This window comes from Scylla paramamosain, chromosome 17 (assembly GCF_035594125.1).
Source record: "Scylla paramamosain isolate STU-SP2022 chromosome 17, ASM3559412v1, whole genome shotgun sequence".
NCBI lineage: Eukaryota > Metazoa > Arthropoda > Malacostraca > Decapoda > Portunidae > Scylla > Scylla paramamosain.
The window spans coordinates 3,204,267-3,222,500 of NC_087167.1; the positions used below are offsets into that span (position 1 = coordinate 3,204,267).

Below are 18,234 nucleotides of genomic sequence, written 5' to 3' on the forward strand. Positions count from 1 at the left end.
TCCTGCCATACCTCTAAAAAGTCACCTGTTTTTATGGTATCATCCAAATACTCGGGTATATAATTATATATATCCCATCATTCTTGTATACCCTCCTTTTTCTTGGGTTTTTGCAACTCGACAAACACACTCACACTCACAAACACACACACATCCAATACTTGTTTTCAGTGGCACGTCTTTCGTCTTGCAGGCTCATTAACTCTGTCGGGGCACGTGGGCGAGGCTGGCGAGGTTAGCGAGGCTGGTGAGGGTGGATGGGTAACATGAGGGGGATTCTTGAGCAAGCTGTCGACAGGAAAGGTAAAAAATATTATGCCTTGCCTGGAGGGAGCTGAAGGCAGGGGCGGTGTCCATCACTTCCGTACCCTGCCGTCACGCTGGCCCCGCCGCCTCCCATGTATGTATGTATGTATGCATCGTAAGTTCTCGTTGAATATCATTATGCATCGTTCGTTCTCGTTGGATACTTTTCATGCATTACATATCTCATAATGCTGGCAGGTTATTCATTCATTCATTCATTGGTGTGGTTCAGTCTGTGTGAGTCACACACTCGTCTCTTCACGACACACGTGTTGACTGACTAATATACTCGTTCATGTATATATTTCCGGATCTACTTAGTTATAAATCTACTTAAACATTTGCTTACTTATACTTCTTCTTCTTTTTTTTTTTTTTTTTTTGTTATTTAGAAGAGAAACAGACCTTTTTTTTTATCTTGTAATTCCATTTGTAAAAATTTATTCTTTGATTTATGTGCGAGGATTTCATGTATTTATTTATTTATTTATTTTTATTTTGCGTTGCCTTTGTGCGTAAAAACTGAAAAAAAAGATGTCTTTGTGTTAGTTCATGCACCAATTGGAGGATTTATTTGTTTATCTCTATATCATTTTTTTACGTTTTTTTTTTTTTTCAAAGACCGGGAAGGATACAAATATTCATAAATTCCTTTTCATCACTTCCTCATAGCTTCTCTTCATCTGTTTATTCCTCTTATATTTTTGCTTGTCTATTCTTGTATTTCCTCCCTCTCTCTGTGGGAAGATTTCATCACTTGTTCCTTTTTTCCGTCCTGATTGTGGTTCTGTGCGATGATTGTTAGTTTCTCTTTTTTTTTCTAATTTTCTTTCTTAGATCGTTGTGAATTAAGTAGTTTCGCAATTTATCCATTATTTTGTTGTTTTCTTCTTTTCTCTCTCTTCTTTTCTCGGAGTTATCAATCTCTATTATTTCATCTTTTTCACGTGTTTTTAGTGGTAGGTTTTGTATTATTTTTCTATTATTTTCTCCCTCTTTTACTAACATCGTTCATAATTTCCTTAACTATTTTCAAGTTTTCATTTTTTTTTTCAACTCTCCTTTCCTGATTTCTCTCAGTTTTCATGTAGTGGTTGGCTAAGTATTAAGCTGTCTTGTTTATTACTTTCTTCCCTTTTTTCTCTCTCCTTCTACTTATCTTCCTCAATTACCTCACTTCTTTTAATTCTCCCTTTTTTTTCAACATCTCCTCACCTGCTGAGTTACTTTGTTTTGGCTTGATTTCAGTGGTTGGTTGGATTTTAAATTATTTTTTCTTTATTATTTTGTCCCTATTTTACTCTCCTCCCAGTTATCTTTCTCAGTTCTTTAAAGTCTTCAGATATTCTTTATTGTGGATTGCGTATTAATTTTCCATCATTCTCTTCTTTTTTTTTTCGTCTCCTCTTACTTATCTTCCTCAGTTACTTTATTCTTATTCACGTCTTCCTCTTTTTCACCTCTTCTCACAGTTCTCGTTCTCGATTACTTTAATTTTCTTCCATGTATTTCTAGTCATTAGTTGGGTATTGATTCTCTATCACTTTTTTTTTTCCCCCATTCAAACTTATATTTCTCAATTACTTCACTTTTTCCATGCCTCCTTTTTTTTTTATTTCACCTCCTCTCGGTTCTTGTCCTCGATTCTTTTAAGTTTCCATGTATTTTCAGCAGATTGTTGTGAATTAAGTTATTCTTTTATTACTTTCTCCCTTTTTTTTCTCCACTCCTACTTATCTTTCTTTTTTTTTCAATCTTCTCCTTTTTCATTCACCTTTCCCTCAGTTCTTCTCTGCTACTTTCATGTTTTGGTTTATTTTCAGTGGCTGGTTGTGTCTCACGGCGAGTTTTTCTTGGCTCGTGGTTTATTTTTCGGCCCAGGTTATTCTGAGAGTGGTTTGATTCAAGCCACTTCAGACGTGACCGAGTTGCCTTGTGTGTCCTGTATTCCGATAGCGCTGCTGTACTGTATACACACACACACACTCACACTCACACACACTCTCTCTCTCTCTCTCTCTCTCTCTCTCTCTCTCTCTCTCTCTCTCTCTCTCTCTCTCTCTCTCTCTCTCTCTCTCTCTCTCATTTAGATTACATTTTATATACCCAAATATAACAAATACTCAATAACCAGTTCAGGAAAGTTCATATACGTACAGAATGTTCACTGATTATAGAAAAAGTATATGTATTCCAACTTTAGAAAGAAAAACACGGCAGAATTAAAAAAAAAAAAAAAAAAGGGAAAACACAAAGAAACAAACCATACACCAGAAACAAATAGGTAAATGAAATGAGAGAAAAGAAGCAAAGAAAAATAGGAGACAGAGCTCAGAAAATGGAAGAATCTAGAGGAGAAACGGAAGAAAGAAAGAAACAAGGGAGCAAAGCAACAAGAAACAAAACAAAAACAAAAACAAGGACAGTTTACGTAGTTCTCGAGGTGTGTGTGTGTGTGTGTGTGTGTGTGTGTGTGTGTGCGTTGGTGAGGTTGATTTAGCAGCATTCCATTAACCTCAATTTTTAAGGAGGTTGTGTCTTGGTGCGAGAAATGTTGTGGCGGCGCTAGACTTACCCTCATCAACCACTCCGCATGATGGCCAGACTGGCGTCCACCTCAGGGTGTTGGGAGGGTGTGCCATGCCTTATTTCAGGATGTAGAGAGTGTGATAACGCCTTTTGTAGCGTTAATAGGTGTAGTTGTAGTGAGTGTGGTGAGTGTGGTCGTGTCTCGTCTCAGAGCATGGAGAAAAAGGGTGAGGGAGAGGATGCACCCACGATGATGTAGAAAGGGTGTAGCCGTACCATTGTTCTGGGTACATACTGTAGTTGTGTAGAGTGTAAAGGGTGTATTTGTGTCTAATTTCAGGGTGTAGACATAGTGTAATAAGCTTAGTTTCAAGATGTAGAGAGCGTATCCAGTTTCAGGGTGTAGAAAAAGTGCAACATCCTTAGTTTCAGGGTGTAGAGCGCACGTGTAGGGGGTAGCTGTTCCTTAATCCATGGTATAGAAAGGGCAGTGCATGATTTCAGTGTTCATGATGTACTTGTGTCATTTCAGGGTGCAGAGAGGGTGTAGTAGTTTCAGGGTGTATGGAGTATACGTGTACCTTATTTTCAGTGTGTAGGCAGTGTGTAGAGGGTATCCGCTTCATGGTGTAGAGAAGGAGCAGTGCATAATTTCAGAGTGTACAGAATACAGCGTCATTTCAGGGAGTAGAGAGGGTATAAAGAGTTTCATGTATGGCTATGCAGACTTTTCACCAAGTGTCATATTATCCTGAGCTGTCGCGGAGATTATAGGATTAACACAGATCATCACCAGACCGAGGTAATTAATATTGTAATTACTAATGACTACAGACCTCTCAGTGCTTCGTCAGACAGGTTAATTACAGTCCACGCCAAGCACCTGTATTGCCGCCGCTCACCTGTTCTCCGCCGAGGACGTGAGGGATGCTTTGATTTTATATTGATTTCTTAATTTTCTTTTATCGGGAATGTATTTTTTATGGTGACAGGTTTTCATTATTGAGAAACTATTTTTTTGTTATTTTTATTATTTTATTATTTTTTATTTATTTATTTTATGTTAACCATGTTTTTATTATTATTATTGGCTACCTATTATATTATTTCTGTATTGAATAGCTTTGTTTATTAAGCAAACTATTTTTTTTTTTATGTTGACCTTTTTCTTGTTTGTATATTGACTAATTTATTTGCGTTTTTGACAAGCTGTCATCCTGATATCATATTAATTTTTTTTTAATTACAGGCAAGTTATTATTTTTTTTTTATGATAGCTATTCTTTTTTCTACATGCTGGGGAGACAGGCTAAGAGTTTATAGAAAGGATAAAAAACAAAAACCCTGCTCACAATACTGGTAAAAAAAAAAAGAAGAAGAAAGAAGAAAAAAAAAGGGAGGAGGACAGGGAGAGCCAGCCAACTACTTTTAAATTCTCAGGTGTCTTGATACTTCTCTTGAAACAATCCAGTTCATAGGAACGGAGGAAATACAGAGACAGGAGGAGAGTTCTAGAGTTTACCAATAAAAGGGATGAAAGATTGATGATGGTGGGTGGACAGAATAAGGGATGAGAGGAGGTAGAAAGTCTTATATACAGCGAGGCCGCGAGAAAAGAAGGGGGGGGGCGGTGGCGAGGGTGCCGAGTAAGATGCAGTTATCAAGTTCAGAAGAGCAGTAACTTAGTATATCGATTAGTTACTTTTACTATACCTCTAGAGAATTTCACTTATCGAAGTTACTTTTTATTTATTCTTAATACAGTTACGTTGATGTATCGACTAGTAGCGGTACTTTATATAATCGACAAATTACCGTAGGTTTTTTTTTTTTTAAATGTACCGAGTAACTACTTTATACTTATTTCTATGTGGACTAGTTACTTCATACATCAACAAATTACGAGTATTTTACATGATCAACAATTTATTTTTTTCATATATTGACTATTTTGATGTACCGACTCGTTGCTTTAGATTTCATAATGACAAGGTGTTCCTGCGTGCGCTGACTACCTGACCCTTCACTGGCTTACTTCGGGTCCTGCGAGTGGCTCTGTTTTGTCTACGGCGGTGCTTCGCGAGCGTCCGCACCAACCTATCAATATGGATGAATTAGATACTTGGCAGGGACTCTTTCCTCCTATGTGTGTGTGTGTGTGTATGTGTGTGTGTGTATGGGAGAGTGGATGGGCACGGATGTACATGTAAGGTGTGTTTTGACTCTCTCTCTCTCTCTCTCTCTCTCTCTCTCTCTCTCTCTCTCTCTCTCTCTCTCTCTCTCTCTCTCTCTCTCTCTCTCTCTTCCTCATCCCCCCCAACCCAACCCACACCCCAGCACTGCCTTCCCCAAAGCTTATATTTATCATCAGCCATCACCTTCCCCAAAGAGGCTATTTGGTATTTCACACTTTTCCCCGAAGCTCCTCCCAAGCGGAGAAAAATGTGTCTTTCACCAATGCCACGTGTGAGGGCGTCTGCCTGCCATATTCCCGGGCTGGGCTGAGCCGAGGCGCCACAGAGTGAAAATAACCAACCCTCAGGAACTTCCCACGCGCGAATTCGTCTCCCCAGAACTTACTGTAGTGTTTGCTCAGCCGGTGAATGATGTGCTAAGTGTGTTATCCGGGGCAGCGTGGCTTGGCTTGGCGTTCCTCAGGTGCATTGTGGGTGCGTCTGCGTGATTTATTTTGATTTATTTATCTTGATTTATTTTGTCCTAACGGTGACGGGACATCATAGCCATCAATCACGCTTTTTTGGGGTCCACTCTTGCTTTTCTTAGTGTGTGTGTGTGTGTGAGTGTGTGTGTGTAACTAATTAATTATTTTTCTCAAGGGAATACACAAGTTTTAAGAGTCTGAGAACAACTCACTCGTAGATAAGGAAGAACGAGGCCGAGAGGGAGGGAAGGAGTGAGGGAGGGATGTGATGGATGGAGGGAGGTGGGGAGAGAGAGAGAGAGAGAGAGGGAGAGGATGACAGAGGGGAGGAGAGACTGGTGGAGTGGCGGAGAGAGAGCAGGATGGTGGGCGGGAGGGAGGCGGGACGGAGGGAGGAGAGGCGGGCTGGCTGGCTGGCTGGGCGGTTCATGGCTGGCTAGTGGTTCAGTCTGCGTGTAACTGTGGTGGGGTAAGGGTGTGCAGCCTCCTGCCGATACCACTGCCTGACTGACTTCTCTCGTCCGCTAGCACCGCACACTTCGCGCCTCTCTCACTCACTCACACCGCCCTCATTGCTCACCCTCCGGTTTACTCATCTTGACTGTTACATATTTTCTTCCTCACTCACAGATTTATTCTTTGTTAACTCATTTCTTGATTTACTCATCTCTCTCTCTCTCTCTCTCTCTCTCTCTCTCTCTCTCTCTCTCTCTCTCTCTCTCTCTCTCTCTCTCTCTCTCTCTCTCTCTCTCTCAGTGTCTGTGTTACTCATCTCGCCTCACTGTAATTATACTTTCCCTCACTCACTCTTATTGTGTCTAACTTATTTCTTCATTGTATAACACAGTATTACTTTTCTCTATCTCTCTCATTGTTCAACTCATCCACTTGACTCACTGCTAACTACATCTCTTAACTTTTTCACTTCCTTACTCATCTTCTATTCACAGTCAGCCATTGTGTTAACTTCATCATTCTATCACCGTGTTCTTGCGTTGATTTTCATCCATCTCACTCATTCATCTCTGACTCACTGTTGCGTCTATTGTACTTTTATATATTCACTCAGAGCCTCGTCCATTGCCTCCCTATTGTCTCTCTCTCTCTCTCTCTCTCTCTCTCTCTCTCTCTCTCTCTCTCTCTCTCTCTCTCTCTCTCTCTCTCCATCACCAATTACAGTCCCCCACTCACTTTCAACCCGCCACTCTTCACTCTCTCCCTACCTGTCACTTTCCCTCTCCCTGACCCCCCTCTCACCGCCCTTCCTGTTGTCACTCTCCCCTCTCCTCACCTCTCACCTATTTATTCATCCTACCGTTATTCACTTTTCCCTTATTTTCTTGTTATTTCTTTCCCTCACTGTGTCATTATCTTTGTTCTTATTTTTTTTACTCCCTACCTTTCATTTTTCTTTATTCCTACGTCAGGCTTTGATTTTTTCGCTTTCTCTCTCTCTCACTCTCACTCTCTCTCTCTCTCTCTCTCTCTCTCTCTCTCTCTCTCTCTCTCTCTCTCTCCCCGTCTTATTTTTTCCTTCGCTTTCATTTTTTCCGCTCTCACTTTTCTGCTTCCTTGACCTTCTCGTTTTTCTCTTCTTTCCTTCCTTCCTTCCTTCCTTTCTTTCTTCCTTCCTTCCTTGCTTGCTCCTATTTTTTCCTGTGACCTAATTTTCCTTTTCATCACCTTTCTTTACTTAACATTGCCTTCTCTTCTTTCCTTCTTCCTCTGTGCTCTTTTCTTATCTTTCTTTCTCTTCCTTTCTCTACTGGTCGTTTTCCCTCCCTGTCCTCTTATTCTCTTCCCATTTTTTCCCTCCCTCTCATAAATTTAATTTCCACCATATAAAAATCATCGGCCGAGGTTCTATATTATTTTTTTTCATGATAGTTACGTCATTGAAAACTACACGAATAGAGAAAAGAGAGAGAGAGAGAGGCAGAGAAATACTTAATATAATGAGATGGGAGTGATGAAGAGAAAACGAAGAGGAGAAAAAGAAACTTACATTACTTAGATTATTGTACAGTATTCAATCACTCACGGAATCTTTTTATTTATTTTATTTTATTTTTTTCGTTCTCTTCTCCCTCATCGACATTCTTCTTTCGGAACGCTCAGAAAAGAACTAAAAAAAGAAAGAACAATAAAGGAGGAAGCGATAAATCTGATAGAAAAGGACGCACAGACAATAAATAACAGAGTTACGGAAAAAGGAGGAGGGCCAAAGATACAGAAAGAAAGAAAGAGAGAAAGGAAAGTAAGGAAAAAAAAATAACACGGAGAGATAGAAACTGAACCAAACACAGACGAGACGAAGAGAAGAATATACAATAACTAACCTCCATCAATCACTCAATACACAACTCAGGTCATACTCGTCCAATACAAATCACCGTCAACCACAAGTAATGTAGTAACGTCACTCGCTAGTCAGTCAAGGCACAGTGAAGCCGCGGATCACACACACACACACACAGATCTTTGCAAGTCAAATCAGCGACCCAACCAGTCACTCCATCAAACGAAGCCACAAGTCACAAGTTAAGACAGCGCCGTGAATTACAAGGTACCAGTGAACAGTAGCGCTTCCCGGCAGAAGAGTCAGCGGGCAGGAGGAGAAGGAGGAGGAGGAGGAGGAGGAGGAGGAGGAGGAGGATAGAGTATAGAAGCGAGTCACAAAGGGAAAGACCCGCCCGATAAGTCACCGAAGCTATCAGGAGGAGACCAGTTGGAAAGCCGCGGTAAGTGAGTGAGTGTGTGCGGGAGACGGAGTAAGAGAGAGAGAGAGAGAGAGAGAATGAAAGAATAGAATTAATATAGTCAGAAAGAAAGATGAAATAATGTTCAAGCATGCAATAGATAATATTCTTTTCTTCTTCATATTATTAACTCAACCTATTCCATCCTTAACAGTTTTTTTTCCCACAACCAACAACAATTTTTCAGACACATTTCTATATTACAAACTCTTTAATAGTTCTCTAGCTTAGACGAAATTAAATTAACCTTATATTCTCTCCTTTAACTGTGTCCAGGCAAACAAATTTCACAGTGCTCTGAATATTAAGAAAGAACGACCATAGCGGTAAAAAGGATTAATATAAACACACCCATAACATCCTTAGTGTCGCATAGTTACTTGTTCGCTTAGTGGTCGAGACCCATGCAATTAAATTTAATGTACAAGACGGAAGAGACACCAGAGAATAGGATGAAAATGGAGAAGGAAGGAGGAGGGGAAAGGGAAAAGGTAGTGCTCAGAAGAACCGGAGGAGGAGGTGGAGGTGGAAGTGGAGGTGGAGGAGGAGGTGCAGGCAAGGAGTGGAGAGGGAATTGAATTAGTTGAATTGAGATATGTTGTTTAAAACCTTCTTGTAAAGTTGCCTGGGAGAGCGCTGCGTGTCCTCACCAGGCAGGCAGGAAGGAAGGAAGGCGCGCAGGTCCACAGCTGACCCCGCTAGGAGACTCTGGGACAGTATTCCCCAACATTTCGTGGCCCTACACTTCACATACCCTAGTGGAGGTTATCGAGGTGTCCAAAAGCTCTTTCAGGATTTTGTTGACAGTTTAACAAGGATTTTGCCTTCACGATTCTGGTGATAGTTTAAGAAAATGAGGATGAAATTATTGCACTTAATTAGCAGGTCTAGTGAGGTTATCGAGGTTTTCAAGACTTCCTTCATGAATCTGGTGATAGTTTAACGAGGAGATGAAAAGAATATGGACTGTATGTATATGAATATTTCGTTGTATTACACTTTATAGACTGTAGTGGAGGTTGTCCGGGGTTCTTCAAGACTAGTGCTTCATGATTTTAGTGATTAATTAAAAAGGAGATGGGAAGCGTATTGAGTTTTCTTTAACATTTCTTCGAGGGAGTTATCATGGCCTTCACGAGTGTTTTCATGATTCTAGCGACAGTTTGAAAAGCAAATGACAAAACTGTTTACGGTATACATTAACACTCCGTGGTTTTACGTTTAAACGCCATCTAGTAGAAGTTATCTGGGGTGTTCAAGGGTGCTTTCATGAATCTGTTATAGTTTAATAGCGATTCTGCGTCATCGGTGCGAAATATGTGCATGGGGACTTACCTTCATTATCACCGCGAAAATATCCATGGAAACTTGACAAATCACTCATGTGGCCTTAAAATTAGTCTTGACGAGAGGACAAAGAATACGGGCCGTGTCCTAGATAGATAATCTTATTGACCACAGCAACTTACGTACACATAAATTTGATTAAGCTACATTGATACTTGGGTCCGACCTCATTCTTAATCACAGTATTTTAAATCAACAAGAGGAAAAAACTAAAGGTGCACGAGCGAGGTGGTGTCTTGATGAGAGGACAAAGAATACAGGCCATGTCCTCAATAAATAAATCTGATTAAGCTACATAGAATTTTGGCTCCGACCTAATTCTTAATCACAGTATTCTTCATCTACAAATGGAAAGAGGTACAGACAAGAGTGAGGCTACGGACTAAGTAGCATAACTTCCTGTAATGAACATGGAGAGCGTGACGAGAGATACCAACCAACTCACATCACCAGCTAGCGCACTTCAATATTCCCCGACGCATTGCATTCAGCAGTCTGCATAAAGCTTCGGCAGTGCAGGAAGCTCCCCGTCTCGTCCATATGATAGAGGTTACAGAGAGGATAAGCTCGCTGCCTCACCACATAAAGGTTCCCTCCGACCCTCCCTCCCTCCCCTCCCTCCCTCCCTCCATCCCCACGAGCAGTACTGTGAGTGAAGAGGGAATCAGCTCCTTATAGATGGCGCCGTTAATTTTGTGCCTCCATACCCGGCGCCGACAGTCGTTGTGCTCCCCTGACTTACTACTATTAGGGACCTTCGCTTGTGCCCCCGACGTGCTCCCTGCCTTCGGGGTCTGTAAGGTCATCAGTAAGGGATCCTCAACCACCGCTGGTCCGCTCCTAAGTATTGCGCCTTTAAATTCACCAGTCTCTGTTTCTTCTCTTTCCTGTGACTTGAAATGCGTGAAAAGTTTTTTTTTTTTTTTTTCATCTTTCCTGTGACTTGAACTCTGTAAAGAAAAGACCATAGGGATATATTTATAAAACTAAATTTTCCTCCGTTTTGGTAGCCTTTCCTTCTCTGCGTATGTTTTCTAAGAGCGGGAAATTAGCGTTTTTCATTAATTTTTTTTTTTTTTCAAGTTACTGTCCTTCGCTGGTATCCTTCACGCTTAGAAACAGGAAGGGAAACTGGAAAGTGGCAGAGGAGAGAGGAAAGACTGCGAGCGCGGAGGCGGAGGGAGAGAATGAGAGAGAGGGGGAGTGATGGAGGGCGAGGACTTCACTTCGTTTGATTTCCTTTCCGACTTGTTTGTTTGAACGAGAAATTCATCAATGTAGAGACGAGAGGGTTGTGAGGCTTGACTGACTATGTGTGTGTGTGTGTGTGTGTGTGTGTGTGTGTGTGTGTGCCTGCCTACCTGTTGGTGTTGATGTGCGCTGCTGGTGTTATTTGAATAGAGAGAGAGAGAGAGAGAGAGAGAGAGAGAGAGAGAGAGAGAGAGAGAGAGAGAGAGAGAGAGAGAGAGAGAGAGAGAGAGACGTTCGGTACCTACCTTTCGTTTGTACCTGTGTTTGTGACGTATATTGGCTAACACCTGAGTGCCTTTTGCGGCCTCCTGAATAGAGATGGTACGGGGAGAGTCACGCCAAAAGCTCATTAGGGCGTCAACAGCGCGCACACACACACACACACACACACACACACACACACACACACACACACCACACCTCAGCATATCGTTTTATGTCTCGAATAGTGTTATTTTCCTTTTTCTTTACAAATTCCGGAATTTTTCTGCGGTAGACAATTGCAGTAGGTTTATATTAGTTCGTTAAATGACTGATTGGCTGATTCCTTCACTGGCTTCAGGCGCCGACGCAACAGTCATACGGCGCTGGGCTGCACTGAGAGTCCTTACCATTACTAATTTATTTGACTAAGATAGACATAAGTAGATAGATAGATCGATTAATTAATGTACATGTTAAGACAATGCAGGCAGAGTAGTAAAAATAATGATACTTATAATGATACTGCTGCTACTATTACTACTACTGTTACTGTTACTGCTTCTACTACTACTACTACTACTACTACTACTAATAATAATAATAATAATAATAATAATAATAACAATAATAATAGCAATAAAAATAATAACAACAACAATAATGAAAACAATAACAATAATGACAACAACATCAACATCAACAACAACAACAACAACAACAACAACAACAACAACAACCTTACTTCCTCAGAAGGAGTCGTGTAGGCAGCTTGGAACAACAGCAAAAAATAAAACAGAATAACAAAGAAACAAAGCGAATGCAAATTACAGCCAACACAATGGATAAGCAACGCAGTACAACAAAGCTAAGTCAAATAAGGCGAGGCAGAATAAAGGTTAGCTGTCTCTCGGATGATAAATAAAGGTGTAATTACGTAGATATAACACAGCGGTTTATAAATTACAGGAGGTACTTTCAGCTGCCTGTCACTAATGAAATAAATACAATGGTGATGAAGAAAAAAGAGAGAGACAGAGAGAGGTGACGGAGGAAGATGAGATGGTGCAGAAGAAAAAGGAAAGGAGAGGAGGAAAGAAGTGAAAGCAGGCACGTGGACAAGACTAGATAGTAAAATTATAAAAAATAAAAAGAGTAAAACGAAACAAAGCAAGGAAAATGTTCATAGATAAAACTGCATGCACTTTTTTTTTAGGTATCCGTGAGATAGACCAAGGATAATAGATAAATAAATTAATAAATAAGTAAACAACTAAGTATATGAATGAATAAATAAATAAACAGCTAAATGGCGTTCCCAAAAAGAGGAAGGGAGTAAGAGAAACAAGAAAGAAATCTGTACCGTATTTATGACGTTCACTATTGGTTCTCGGCTCTGATGTGTTGAAGTACGTGAACTGTTTCAAAAGAGGAGTATCGGTGCACCCCTGATACCAAACCGGCCATTTTTTTTTTTTTTTTTTTGCATCTCCCTCAGTAATTATATTTTCGAGAAGCGGTATATTGAACATGAGTCTCAGGATTATTATTTATTTTTCAATCTATGTGCAATAGGCAAGACTCCTCAATGCGTAAAAAGAAAATAAAACACCATGTTTATATTACATCACTTTTACATCACACACACACACACACACACACACACACACACACACACACACACACACACACACACACACACACACACACACACACACACACACACACACACACACACCTGCTTTAATCACCTGTGCATACACTTCCGGGTAAGGTAGGTATTAGAACACCTGGCGTCAGGTGTTGAAGAGGGCAGGCTGCTCCATCAAAGTGCCTAAGTGGAGTGTCCGCCAGGTATATACTCCCAGTTGCTTGAGCGTCCCTGTGTGGGAAGTGTCGCAGAGTGGGCGTGAGTGTCCTTGAGGGAGCGAACGTGGGCTTATGTTGTGAGCATGAACGTGGAGCGAAGCGCATAATGAGGCGCCTGGGATGACTTGAGTGATATGAGGATGTTATGATTAATTGTAAGCGCTGAAACAGGATAATCTTTGTTAGACATTATTAGAACTACAGAAAAATATTTTTGCACTCACTAGAATGGTAACAAGAGTAAGAGTAACAAGAGCCATTACGTCATACGAGAACGATTAAGGAAACTAATTACTACGTAGCAGAATTGAAAAAAAAAAAATAATTACCGTGCACTAGAAGGATTAAAAAATGTTATCGCGTTGCACAAGAATAAAAAAGTAGGATTACGTTATATTTCACTGCAAAATTATGAAAAAATACTATTATGCAATGGAATCAAATAAAAACCGGATTGTTATTTAGAGGGCCGATTATTATTACTCAAAACAGAAGAAAGAATTTACATTATAGCATGTATACCTATAGGCGTATGAACAAATGGACAGACAGACAGACAGGCAGGCAGACAGACAGACAGACAGACAGAGAAGAACATCATACAATATCAGACCAGAAGAAAACTTTAAGAAATTTGGAAATCACGATCCTACCTAACAAAAATAGCAATTTCAACCACAACGACAACAGCAACAACAATGCCATCACCAACATCAACAATCTCACTCCTACGTGTACACTTCACTTTGCCTTCACTCATCCCAAGCCTCACAAAGCGTCACAAATTGCCTAGTGTGGGATCCTTGGAGCGAGACCGTCCCGCTCCACTCCTCAACCCAGCTGGACGCCGCCTGTGTGACCGTCATGGCTCTGGTCAGGCCTCTCTTGTGTGCTGAGGGAAGATTGCTGGACGCCTCACTCTGTGCCGCACTTTGACATTACCTGCACTTCTAATGAGTGAAGACGTGGTAATGAAAGGCAGAAATAAGTCACTCTGGTGTACTGAGGGAAGATCGCTGGAGGTTTTTGAATACCACCGCCATAAATTTTTTACTCCTCTTCTTAAAAGTTTGTTCGTAATTAAAACGTTATATTGAGGGCCATCACTAGGATCGCTGGTGTGCTGAGGGAAGAGCGCTGATGTCTTATTTAATACCCCAACATAATATTTTTTTTACACCTCCTCTTAAAAAGCTTCCTTATGATTAAAATGTGGTAGTGAGGGTCGGTGAATCAGTGTAAGGGAAGAGAGGGTATACAGATTTCACCGGAACCAAAACTTCTGAAATCATAAAAGATCAATCTCAATATCCCGCGTCATAACATTACCTGCGCCCTCTCCTGATAAGTGTATTTGTGCTGAGGAACATGCCTAGAACTGTAAGTGAATCAACCATTATAGAGGAAGAGCGGGTTTACATTTGTCACATAAATGTACAGAAATGAAGAACACAGATCACTTAATATTCCTCCATAGCACAACTCACATGCCTTGTACTTATGAGCACAATACACAGGATCAACAATAGGATAGGAGAGCGTTCAGGCCTGTCACATACGTACTCAAGCATCTACGGCAGTACATCTATGTTATTTATGTGTTGGGAAAAGCTTGGGCAGCCGAGTGTGGCAGTGCTGCGTGCTATGAGTTGTTGTCACGGGGCCGTGTGAGGCGAGGCAAGACGTCCCAGCCAGCCAGGCGCGGACTACACTACTGCACCGCTAACTTCGCCGCTGTCTGAGGGAGGCACGAGTAGGACTGACAGATGGGATGTAAGCAGTTCATTCATTCATTCATTCCTTCATTCCCTCCTTCCTTTCCTTCGTTCAGTGATGAGGGGAGTGATGTATTTAGACAGGTAAGATGTTGATTGTTCACTCATCCATTCCTTCCTTCCCTCCTTCGCTCATCGGTGAGGAAATTGTGTATTTTGACAGAGGGGACGGAAACTGTTCAGTCATCTAATACTTTCTACTATCCCTCCCTCCTTCCTTTGTTCATCGTTGAGGGAATGATGTATTTTGACAGGCAGGGATCTAAGCTGTTTATTCATTCATCCGCTCCTTCACTCATTCCTTCGTTCATTGTTGAGGGAATGATGTATTTATTCAGACACTCACTCATTCGCATCTACATACGCGTTACTCGCTCCATCATCACCCGCCTATCAGCTGTTCGACGCGCCAGGGGCAACAAATCAGGCGTGACGTATTGATGTGTTCAGCAGCGATTATTGGTGAATCTCGTCCATTCAAACTGACGTGGCCTCTCGCTTATCACTGTTGCTCTATTGCTCGGCGTGAATGTACCGAATGACGGCTCAGCACAAGAAAAATATCCCTCCCATTCATGAATTCTCTCTCTCTCTCTCCCTCTCTCTCTCTCTCTCTCTCTCTCTCTCTCCTCTCCTCTCTCTCTCTCTCTCTCTCTCTCTCACCCGCTCGATTTTTTTACTTTATTACCTTCCTTTTATCAGCTGAAGGAAAAGGTGTGCGTGCGTGCGTGAGCTTGGCGCCAAAACGCACATCACTCACCACACCAAGTAGTCGGGACTGACGCACGCTTGCCACGCACACCTGCCACCCACGTGTTAATTAAGGGCGCCTCACCCGACGGGTATGCGTACCTACACTTCCATTACCTTGCGGTGTTTATTTTCTTGTTGCCTTGTGTTTGACACCGCGGCGACGGTTCTCAGGCGCGGGGACTCACGAGACAGGTGGGCGGGCACGTTGGGTCGTTTTTACGGAGTCGTCACGTGAGCAGTGCAGTTCTGAAAGAGCCATATAACAGTGAGACGTTCCCAGACGAAACTTTTGACTCTCTCTCTCTCTCTCTCTCTCTCTCTCTCTCTCTCTCTCTCTCTCTCTCTCTCTCTCTCTCTCTGTTCAACCCGTTCTGAGAGTCAAAACTAAATTCGATTATTAATAATAGTAAAACTTCCTCCTCCATAAAGATTACGGTCTTCTCAAAAATTATCTTAGGTAACCTTTAATTGTTTGGTATTTTTTTATTCACCCATTAACTGCTGATGACAATATGATACTCGTGACTTTAGTACATCAAGAAGCAATTATATGAAGGCAAGGAGAAGCTATAGCAGTCAGAAGGCATAAGATTATTGTGTTTTGGCGTTATGTGTGGGAGAGACACTGGAAAACTTATGCATCTGACGTATGCGCAAATGTGGGCAGTGACGGTCTGTCCTCTCCGCACGTACAGGTCTACGGAATAAGTTTTGATGTAATCCTAGGAAATGTGTCAATAATTGTACTGACGTCTTTTGGGGTAATGGTGGAGGTGGAGAGAGAGAGAGAGAGAGAGAGAGAGAGAGAGAGAGAGAGAGAGAGAGAGAGAGAGAGAGAGAGAGAGAGAGAGAGAGAGAGAGAGAGAGAGAGAGAGAGAGAGAGTGTGACTGTGAGTGTGTGTGTGTGTGTGTGTGGGCGCCATATCTCGTCCCTTAGCTGGGACACATGCCTGGTGTATAGATAGCTATGTATAGACCGTTAATGGAGAATGTAACGTGCATCACGTGGATATTGGCAGGGCAAAGAATGAAAGCTTTGACTGCCATGGGTCTCCTCACATCCTTTGACTACCACTTGGTACATCCTTCCCTAATTATCAATCACTGAGACATCTTTACTTCTTCTACAGCCACCTCCATTCTTTGAGCTGAGAAGAATTGCAAAATGTATTCTTTTTTCATCGCTGACTTTTTTATAAATGATTATGTAAAGACTTCACGCATTGCTTCTGGTGCTGATAATTGTCTCGTGTCACAGTGAAAGGGTTCATAATATTATGATCCAAGGTTACAGTATGATTTAGAAAGAAGCCAAAGAAAGCATAAGGAATGATGCAGTAGCTCATTGTGTTATTTCAATAATGTTACTCAAATGCTATCTTTTTACTAGCAATTAAATCGTTAAAACCAGTGATGGCATATTTCACAGAGGAAAGTTCGGAAACATAAGAACAAAAGAGCATTGAAAAAATAAAAGAAGCTACTGTAAACCGTCAGTCCCTGCATAAAACATACTTACCAGTTTCCACCTATCATCTTCGTACATAAATCTATCTAACCTTCTAACGCTACGTAATGAATGGACCCTAACAACATGAGTGTCACATTTATCTACTACTCTTTTTGAAAACCAATGTATTCCTGTCTCTCTTGAAAAATACGTTTGACGAAGCTTGAATCAGCGACACCTTGACTAATGTATCGAACCAATAAAAAAGTGCAGATAGGAAATACCAGTGCCGTTAAAAATCAAGATACCAAACATGTACTACTCCGGCCTTCCTTTCCCCTCTCGGCCCTTCCTTGCTCTCAGCGGTCAAGTGTATGTAGGTCTGCACATCCCCCTGGTCTGCTATCCTCGCTCCTCGCCAGACGCCCTTCAATACCTTAGAGGAAGCCGGAAGCCAAGGACAGGAGCTTATGGCGGAGTGGACGAGGAAGGAGACGGGCATGGCGACTGGCTAGAGGTGGTGGTGGTGGTGGTGGTGGTGGATCCTGGCGCTCTCACAACGCTCCCTTACCAGTCAGTCACTCTCCCTCTCTCTCACCACCATCACCACCACCACCACCACCTTCCCTTCACACGTGCCCCTCACGCTCCTTCCGCCATTTTATTAACGCTTTCCTCACTTTTTTCGTAATCCTCAGCGTCGTTAATTTTGTCTTTCAGTATTCTATATTAATTTTGGAATTTTATCATACGTTTTTTTCCTTTTTCTCGCTTTTTCTCGTTATTAACTTTTCTTTAGCATCTTTTTTTATTTTAGTTCTTTCATCACTCTTCTCCTGCACCACTGATGTCTTCTTTTTTTCCTCCCACGTTCTCATTTTTCCATTCAGTTATGCCCAGTTTTTTTTCTAATCCTATTTGAATTTTTAGTTTCTCTTATATCTGGTCATTTTTTCTCAGCTACTCCAGTCTGTCACCAATTAAATTTTCATATTTCATGACTTTTTCTCCACTTCTACTCAACACACTCCATATTTTCACTTACTTTTAACTTGTTTTTCACTCCTACCTCAACCGTACCTTCTCGCAACCATTCCAATGCATCATTGAAATATCCTTATCTTATTTCTCCTCTATTTTTTCCCTCAACATATTTGCCTTCTAATCTACTTTTAACTTTTTTTTCTTCGGTCATTTATGAATGATATTTTGTCAGCAATTCCTCGAACGCATCATTAAAAGTTTCGCTTTTTTTTGTTTTTGCCTCTGCTAATAACACATCAAGGACTTTTCCATCTTTCCATCATTACTGACGAGCTCTCGCATAAGTTA

The 18,234-nt window shown here is 41.3% G+C and overlaps 1 long non-coding RNA gene across 1 annotated transcript in view; it reads left to right on the forward strand.

The window, feature by feature from the left end:
- The first annotated feature begins 7,041 nt into the window (after positions 1–7,041).
- LOC135108318 (uncharacterized) overlaps positions 7,042–18,234 on the forward strand; it is a 103,312-nt gene continuing 92,119 nt past the window's right edge. Inside the window, exon 1 of the long non-coding RNA XR_010272208.1 lies at positions 7,042–8,238. This is a non-coding gene — a long non-coding RNA (uncharacterized LOC135108318). The remainder of the gene's footprint in view (positions 8,239–18,234) is intronic.